This window comes from Balaenoptera ricei, chromosome 12, assembly GCF_028023285.1.
Source record: "Balaenoptera ricei isolate mBalRic1 chromosome 12, mBalRic1.hap2, whole genome shotgun sequence".
Lineage (NCBI taxonomy): Eukaryota > Metazoa > Chordata > Mammalia > Artiodactyla > Balaenopteridae > Balaenoptera > Balaenoptera ricei.
The window spans coordinates 68786243-68792296 of NC_082650.1; the positions used below are offsets into that span (position 1 = coordinate 68786243).

The 6054-nt window shown below is 45.7% G+C and overlaps 1 pseudogene; it reads right to left on the reverse strand.

Moving 5' to 3' along the window:
- Positions 1-4947: 4947 nt before the first annotated feature.
- Positions 4948-5048, reverse strand: LOC132376486 (U6 spliceosomal RNA; annotated as a pseudogene).
- Between the last annotated feature and the right edge of the window lie 1006 nt (positions 5049-6054).

Genomic DNA, 6054 nt, shown 5'->3' on the forward strand with positions numbered 1-6054 from the left:
AGATGTATTTTAACTAGCTTATACAGTGAACTGGAGTTCATTCTGTAGCAAACATGTAGAATTGTAAATAGCATTTTATCATGTGGGACCGTGAACCAATGACACCATCAGATTTAGCACAGCTTTACTGCAGTGTGATAATCTGACTCTACTTGAGAAAAGTAGAAAATTAAATGAGGTGAAAAGGAGACAACAGTAGGAGTAGAGAACAGGAACTAAGGAAATTTTGAGAACTGAACGATTCACCTTAGAGACAGGAAGATAGAGGAGTAAACATAATTGTTATCAGGGATGCTTGAATGATACATTATTTCACTGAATCTAAGACACTATCAGATGTAAGATGCACCCATAGTTTATGTACCACCAAGCAAGAAAAAATGCTGCTAATTAAATTATAGCAGCCAATGATTATAAGATGAAGCCTGACTTCACCCATATTAAATTGTGAAAAATGTGCATGTAAGAATAAAAGAAATAGGTATTATACAAAAACTGATGATCAGACATACCTCTTTGACAATAAGGAGCCAACATTTATTGTGCACTTGTCTTCAAGGCCTTGTGCCAGGGTGAGGGGATGGGGTGGTGACAGATAAAGAAATGCATGGGAAACAGCTTTCAGCCGTTAAGAAGCTTACAGTGGTAGCGGGCATGGTTCAAAGGAGGGGGAGATTACAGCATTTGAGGAGTAGTGTTATTTATGGTAAATTCTGAGCAATGGATAGGTATAATTTCAACTAGTAGAAAGGAGGGGAGGGAATATTAACATGGAGAAGGAAAGCTTGGGTGTGTTTAGGAGACAGTGAGCAGACACTCGACCAAATGCACAAAAGTCTTGGGTTCTCATCCTTCTAGTTCCACGACCCTGGTGTCAAGGGTCCTTCCAGGTTCATCCCACTTAGAGTAAACCTGGGGAAGAAACTGCACGGGTCTGGTCTGGGCCATGTATGTCAAAGATAATCAGCGTTCTGGGCTGTGAGTAAGTTTAGACAGAACTCTTTGAAGCCACTTTGATTTGGTTCAATCTTTTTGTAAACCTCAGCAGAAGGGAGAGCATGAATTTGGAAAATGGAAAGCTGCTGAGTTTCAGGGAACCGATGAGGCAGGAAAATAATGATAATAATGTTAAGCTCAGTGATGTTTGAGAACCTCCGCCTGTGTGCTGACACTGACAGAGACCAGGAAGCCAGGCGAAGGAGCTATTCCAGTGGAAGGTGAGGAGTTTGGTCTGGCAAGCAAGTGGAGATGTCAAGTAAAATGTTATAAACACTGGTCTGCGGCTGGAGGGAGGTAGAGATTTGGGACTACCCTCCCCGATGTGCTCAATGAATGAAGCTATCAAGGTGGGTGAAACTCCTAAGGAGAGAAGCGGAAGAGAGGAGGCCTGCAGACAAGAGCTTGGGAGTATTTATTTAGGTGGGAAGAGAAGGGTTGATCAGAGAAATGGAAGGAGAACCAGGAGAGTATGTCACAGATGCAGGAAGAAGGCATACTCTCTAGTGGAGGAGGGTAGGGCTGGGGGCGAATAATAACCACAGGAATTGAGAAGGGTGAGGGCTATGAACAGATGTGGCAAGATGGAGCCCAGAGGCTAGGTGGGATAAATCATGCAGGTAGATGGCCTTCCGTGGCAAAGAAGAGGGACTGTTCTCTCCAGTATAAGAGGTTTATGTAGGTAGAAGGAAAAATGTTCAGAGAACTGCTATTTACAATGAAAAACCGGACTTCCCTGGTGGTCCAGTGGTTGGTTAAGACTGCATGCTTCCAATGCAGGGGGTGTGGGTTCCATCCCTGGTCAGGGAGCTAAGATCCCATAAGCTACGTGGAGCAGCCAAAAAAATAGTAATACCATGGAAGACAATTTTAGACTCTTGTTTACTTGGAGGACTTAAAAATAACACTATGGCATACCTAGTGTTGATGAAGGTTGTGGTCTCAATGGTGTGTTCCCCAAACTCTTCAATTGGAACTGGGGGGCGTGGTCCAAGAACAGTGTCTATAACCCAGCTACCAGGTCTGTGGACAGAGCTTGGGAAGCAGCAGTCTCGAGGACTCGTGCCGTCCTCCGTCCCCATACATGTGGGGTGGGCACTGCCGGGCGGGAGCGTGGCACCTGCCTCAGCCACCACAGAAGATGGGAGCACAGACATTAAAGCAACTGCACTGGGACTTCCCTGGCGGTCCAGTGGTTAACGCTCTGAACTGCTACTGCAGGGGGCGAGGGTTCGAACTCTGGCTGGGGAACTAGGATCTCGCGTGCCGCACAGTGTGGGCAGCTGCGTTGTGTAAAGGATGGCGTATCGAGTGCCTTCTCTGTGCCTGGCGCCGCGGTGAGAGCGGGATGTAGGGTTCCTAATTCAGTTCTCACATAAATCCTGCCAAGGTTGGAAGGATTTCCCCTAGTACACACCCACGGAAGTGTGCTGCCTTCCATAACTGTGTGAACACATCAGGTAGGTGGACTTTGCATGAAACAATTCATTTCTCACGGTATTTTCAGGGAAAAGTGATTTATTTCCTTACTTAGATGGACAGAGAAGGGGCTGAAAATAAAACCCAAATTGGCCTGGGTTGTGCTGAAACATGTCGGCCTGGAGTTATCCCTGCACCCAGATGGAACCTGGAATTAAACTAGGACACGGGGTTGACTCCTTGAGGCTGGAAGCTGGCCTGTGGGATGTACAGCCATTCAGAGGGGCCTACCCACCCCCCAACTCCCCACCAATCCCTAAGAAATGTGACACAAGTTAAAATGGTACCCAAAGGAAGGCTGTGTGCCCAACATGTGTCCGAGGGCGAGTACACTGGCCTATCTGCACTGAGAGCTAAATCTGGTGCCAGAAGGGCCCTACATCCCAGCCTGTCCAACCTCCATAGCCATCGGAGATTGTCCACACCTGTAGTATAAATACCTTCCCCACTAGCGGATTGACTAAAACACTCAGTCCTCACCTTCAGACCTGCAGATGTCATCATGGAATGGCATTTGGGTCAACCCTTGAGAACATTAGGTTTGGGGTTTAAAAGATAAATAGAAAAACCAACCTAAGGTGTAGGAAACCATTGATGAATGTAAACTGGCCAGGTTTATGATGGCAAATGCACTTCACCTTGTCCATTTTGCCCAAGGCATCTCACACTTTAACATGCCTATTAGTAACCTGGAGACCTTGTTAATAAACTTATTTATTTTTAAAACTTTTAAAATTAATTAATTTATTTTGGCTGTGCCAGGTCTCAGTTGTGGCCCATGGGATCTTTAGTTACGGCATGCAGACTCTTAGTTGTGGCATGCATGCAGGATCTAGTTCTCCGACCAGGGATCGAACCTGGGCGCCCTGCATTGGGAGCGCGGAATCTTACGCCCTGGACCACCAGGGAAGTCCCTGTAGACCTTGTTAAAATGCAGATTCTCATTCAGTAGGTTTGGGAGGGGACCTAGGATTATGCGTTTCTAACAAGCGTCCCGGAGACCTCAACGCTGCTGGTCTGCAGACCATATCTCAACTAGGGAGGCCCTAGAGACCACCTTCCCTCATTATTTAAAGTTGAGCTCAGATGTCACCTCCCCTTTGTGACTTTTCCTGACATCCTCTCCCTTGCCCAGGCTTAATTTATTTTTAACTCACCTGTGTTTCCAAAGCATCTTATGCATTTGTGCACTGACGCACTTCCTCCATGTTGTGATTATTCTCCTTAATCCATGCTTCCCAGCCCTGGTTTAGTCACCTGGGGAGCTGTTGGAAAAAATCTCAGTGCCTGAGCCCCATCCCCAGAGTTCCTGGTTTTCTTGTACTCACAACTCTTTTTTTTGGTTGCTGTTGTTAATAACACTAACTCTTTTTAAAAGGCTGGTACTAAAGTCTGAAATAAATTTCTCTGGGAGAGTTTTGCATAGTTTGCAAACTGGGTTCCCTGGGAGACAAGGGGCTCTCTGGGGGTGCTTCAGGGTCTGCTCTGGGGGAGGACCCTGGGAGATAGGAGAGCAGGAATGAGCATAGTGTGTGGGGGCCGGGCTGTGGACCCAGCCAGAAAGCAGGGGAGGGCACTGAGGAAAAGAAGCCCACCCTTCCTCTTCCCAGCGATCTGTTCATCCTGATCTTGGGCAAACAAACCAGCCCAACAGGGATACTTAACCTACTATGAGCAGGTGCTTTTACAGGAACCCAGTCCTTTAATCCTTCCAAGAATCCAGTTTAATGGAACTGGGACTTCTGGCCCCAAAACCTTTTCACTTTTTACGTTTTCCTCTTATAAAGCTCTGGGGTCTGAGACGCAAAGGGCCCAAGGGAAGTTTCCATCTTCTCCTATCAACATTCCTCCCATCAGTCCAGGAGGTACCTGGCCTCCTGGCATGGGTGGAATGGAGGCCGGAGGTGGGAGGGACAGGCAAGCACCACCACCCGCAGAGCTTTGGTTTTTCTGCTCTGACATCAGATTTGCCCAAACTGCTGGGAGGAAGATTCCAACCCCAGGTCCTGGTCCTCCGGTTGCCAGACTCTTCTAGCCTCCAGCCTTTATCCAGGTCCTCCTCCCGTCACCTTTCCTTTTCCCCCAGAGAGCACCTCTTCTCCCTCATGTCTGTGCTGCCGTGGCATTGGAAGAGCTGCAGAGTGCAGCGTGGCCACGAACCTCTCTCCTTCCTCCTGGGAGCAGAGAGAGTGCACGTGGGTGAAAGCCGTAGCAGAGGATGTAATCACAGAGGTAACAAGCCCTAGAACGTCAGCTCCAGTGGGCAGGGTTTTTGTCTATTTTCTTAGCTGCTGTATCTCAGGGTACATAACAGTGTTTGGCACATGTTAGATGCTCAGTAAGTACTGACAGAAGGAATTAATGAAAGCTACTGTTTTTTTTTGTTGTTGTTCTTTTTCTTCTTCTATTGAAGTATAGTTGATTTACAATGTGTTAGTTTCTGCTATATAGCAAAGTGATTTTGTTATACATAAAAAATATGAACGGTTCACAAATTTGCTTGTCATCCTTGAGCAGGGGCCATGCTAATCTCCTCTGTATTGTTCTGATTTTAGTATACAGTATGTGCTGCTGAAGCGACACGAAAGCTACTGTTTGTAAGTACCCACTATGCTCTAGATGCTGTGCTACACATAGATTATGGTCATTTTTCTCTCCAAAAACCTTAGACTTTTGCATTTGTTTAATTTTAATTTCACTGTTTTCCTTGATTATTTTCTTTTTTTAATTGAGATGTTGGAGAAGCAGCAGACAGTTGTGCCTCACCTATTGCAAAAATGTAACAATAAACTTCCTCAAACTAAGATATTCTTCACAGTTACACTGTTTACACATAAGGACACATGTATATATATATATTTTTTAAAGGCAAGGGGATTTAAGATTATCTCCAATAAGGCATCTTATTTCTGTAACTCATTTTATTTATTTATTTATTTATTTATTTATTTAATTTATTTTTGGCTATGTTGGGTCTTCGTTTCTGTGCGAGGGCTTTCTCTAGTTGTGGCAAGCGGGGGCTACTCTTCATCGCGGTGCGCAGGCCTCTCACTATCGCGGCCTCTCTTGTTGCAGAGCACAGGCTCCAGACGCGCAGGCTCAGTAGTTGTGGCTCACGGGCCTAGTTGCTCCGCGGCATGTGGGACCTTCCCAGACCAGGGCTCGAACCCATGTCCCCTGCATTAGCAGGCAGACTCTCAACCACTGCGCCACCAGGGAAGCCCCCATGTATGTTTTTTACAGAAAATTTTTTAAAGTCTCCTGTTTGTAGAGAAATTGTTTCAAAGATATTGCTTTATAGCTTTGCAATTAGAAAAAAAAGATGCTTTACTTACGTCATGTCGTTTACTCTTAGCTTTTGCAATATCTTATTCCTGTTCAATAAGCAGGCAGGAAACTAGAGATTAAGTAAATGCATTTTGCCAGCTGTGTGACCTTGAGTAATCTACTTACTCTCTCTGAGTCTTAGCTTCTCCATCTGAAAAAAAAGAAGATGATAATTTTGGCCTCTTAGGATGGATGTGAGGACTGAGTTAAAGTGTCTGAAGTACTCAGCCCAGTGCTGGGCCCAGAAAAATA